Source organism: Gadus macrocephalus, chromosome 15 (genome assembly GCF_031168955.1).
Source record: "Gadus macrocephalus chromosome 15, ASM3116895v1".
NCBI lineage: Eukaryota > Metazoa > Chordata > Actinopteri > Gadiformes > Gadidae > Gadus > Gadus macrocephalus.
In genome coordinates this window covers 16,043,289-16,046,894 of record NC_082396.1, presented here as the reverse complement: position 1 = coordinate 16,046,894, position 3,606 = coordinate 16,043,289, and positions in this window count along the sequence as shown.

The window sequence follows — 3,606 nt, the reverse complement described above, 5'->3', positions numbered from 1 at the left end:
GAAGGGCCTCAGACTGGGGATACAGACCCCTGGATGGGCCGGGCTGCGGGGAGAGGGGGGCGGGATGAGGTGGCGGCCCGCTGTAAGACAACACCTCCTCCAGGGTTCAGGCAGAGGGGCAAGTGACCGAGAGGGGCCCGGGGGCAACAGGATTGGGCTTGGGGGGAGCTAAGTATAGCGGGCTGAGGGGGCCACACGGGTGGGTTCGGATGGCTGATGTTTGTAGAAGAAGAAAAATGGACCAAGGCTATTGACCATCTCTCGATATGTCTCTGTCTCCTCTTTCTATCGTACTTAAAAGCAGTTGCTTTGCCTGTTTTTGAAGTCGTCTGCGCTTAAATGATTCTTCCCTTTCCTGAGGTTTATCTTCAACGTTGAATGAGGCCCTAAGGGGCTTTGACGAAAGCGTCTGCTAATCCAACGCAATGTAATGTTTGAGTGTTCGTGGACGTCACGCTGACGCGACAAGGAGAGAGAATAGCTAGGAAGAGAGAGATGACTTATGGGGAAAAGGGCAGACTTTCTGACACATTGTTACTGTTGACACTGGAGTGACACAAAATGAAACCTCCTCCACTTCCCCTTTTCCTCCTTGAGTGCTTAAAGAACCATGACTCTTCATTAACAAATCACAAGTAAGAACCACTGATAAGATATGGAGAATGTACTGGCTGCTCCTGGGCGGAGGGGTAGGGTAGTGTGTGTGTGTGTGTGTGTGTGTGTGTGTGTGTGTGTGTGTGTGTGTGTGTGTGTGTGTGTGTGTGTGTGTGTGTGTGTGTGTGTGTGTGTGTGTGTGTGTGTGTGTGTGTGTGTAGCTCGGGGCAGTGCTGGAGGGTGGGTGGGTGGGTTGTATGTTTCTTGATACATGAGGAGGGTCAGCAGGAGATGGACAGCTGTGGACAGCCCCGACGACTGTCAGGACAACAGCACCAGGAGCAGCAGCCCCCACATCTGTTGTGCTCCGGCTGTTTTTATTGGCTGGCGCGGGGAGGGGGGGGGGGGGGAGGTGTTGGAAATAGAGGAAGAGTTGAGGTGGGGGACAGCAAGAGGCAGGAAGATATGGAAAAGAGAGAGAGAGAGGGAGAGAGAGAGAGAGAGAGAGAGAGAGAGAGAGAGAGAGAGAGAGAGAGAGAGAGAGAGAGAGAGAGAGAGAGAGAGAGAGAGAGAGAGAGAGAGAGAGAGAGAGAGAGGAGAGATCATCATACAGTAGTCTTATGCTTACATGAACATTTCCACTTCATGAATGAAATCGGTGTGCTAAAAGTTTCGAGGAAAGATGCAGAGTTGAGTATAGCTGTGTTTTGAAGAGGACTCATGATTGCCCAGGAGTACTTTAACAGTGACATGTGTATCAACATACCCTCCTTGCAGCAATCTGTCTGTTTGATCCTGCCGTAACAATTTCAGAACGCAATCCGACTGTCATTGACTTTGGAGAGGAATGATGATATTACAATATATTATCTTTATAGAGTTGGACTTGGCACCTAAAGCCCGCTGCCATACATCTAACTATCTTTCATCCTCAATCCCTTTGATCAACTGGCAACACTATAGTACTAAATGTGTCCATTTATTACAGTGCGGTTTTTCAGCAGCCTTGATGAAATGGTAAGCCTTTGTTTAATACCTTCATCGTGCTGTTTCTGTCCTTATACGATCAGCACTGGCAGTGTGTTTCTCCGCCCGGCGGAAAACCCTCTCTCACCTATTAAGAGTTCCTGCTGACCACCGCACCCTTCAAGAGCCACGCACGCACAGGGGGAATGGAGGGGGAGACCGGGGAGATAGAGGCACGGGAAACACAAGGAGGCTCAGTCGCTCCTCTTCATATGGCTCAGTGCACTTCAGAGGAAGGACCCTTATGGGACGAGAGCATAGGGTGTTACACACACACTATACTGTGTAGATGTTGAGTTCAACTGAACAGCTAGGATGATATGTTAAGGTAGTTTGTAGTGTCAAATAACGACAAGGTGTGCGTGTTTGATGGCTGTGTGAGTATCTATGCGTGTCTACACACACACTCTCTCTCTCTCTCTCTCTCTCTCTCTCTCTCTCTCTCTCTCTCTCTCTCTCTCTCTCTCTCTCTCTCTCTCTCTCTCTCACACCCACACACACACACACACACATACACACACACATCATTTGGTTCTCCATTTATTCCGGGAAGAACACCGTGCCTTCTCCGCGACAGAGAGGCCGAGCTGTGGGATTCAAATGTGTTGAGAGGCGGGTTGGAGGGTGAGAGTCACATGAGTGTGTGTGTGTGTGTGTGTGTGTGTGTACCTTAATATGTTGTGGAGTGTTGTATTCAGATGCAGTCAAATACAATAGGAAGCCACGCTAAGGACAGGGAAATTAGAGCAGTGGGTTTACACCTCCTGTTGGTTCAAAGAACACACACACACACGCACACGCACACGCACACGCGCACGCACACGCACACGAACGCAAACGCACGCACACACAAACAATAAAGGACTGGTAAAAACTTCCTTAAGATAAGTTCTTACCTCATTCACCAACGTGTTTTTCTCAAATTACTTTAGAAAACCAGTTGTTTTCGGTCTTGTAACACAATACTCGCCCCCGGCCCCCAACCCCTCTAATTCCACGTGCTTTAGGTCGATGTGTTTCACCTACCGACCTTCCACGAACCAACACTGTTGATTGACAGCATGTTGTGGTCTGCCTGCGACCCGACATGGGGGGGCCTATGTGGTCGGTGGAATAACTTGGACCAAAGATGGATGGAATCGTGCTGAACACAATGTCATCATAGTGTCTTCTTGCTTCTGCACAGACATCAGACGTTCAGCACAAAGACACCTTTGAGCGAGTCATTAGAAATAGGTTATTTGAACTTTATTCTTAGCTAAGTGGCGCCCTCTAGTGTCTATGAAGTGATAAGAAAAATACTTTCCATCAAATTCATTTGGAGACAAATGTATAGAATTATTCAAATAAAATGTTGTCACAACATCTCTGTATAATTTATGTACGAAAAAAGGTTAATTAAATCAACCAAAATAAAACTATAGGTGTGACTGTGATTATATAAAGGTGCAGGGGCCTATCCCAAACCTTGTTTTATTGTTTTTCAAACGGTTTATATGAATATTTCCCAATCATAAAAATTATATATATTTTTAAAACGCAGACCAGGATTAGTGTTGTACAAACAAAACTTAACAATCATGCACAACACACACACACACGCACGCACGCACACACACACACACACACACACACACACACACACACACACACACACACACACACACACACACACACACACACACACACACACACACACACACACACACACACACACACGCTCAGGGGGAAATAAATTAATGTCAGCGGGTTTTGCACCAAATACAAACAGAGGTCATTACATAAAAGTCAGGAGATTATTTTCTTCCATTCATTGTTTTTGGTATTTTCTTTGCATACGTCAGAACTTCTTTACTTTCTTTGTTAATTCATTAATGAACAACCTCGTCGACCACCAGGTTGACTATTTATCTTCAACTAATACGCTATTGAGCTACAGCCAGGGCAACAAAAAACTCGTACAACTACAATAATTGTAAGCAAGAG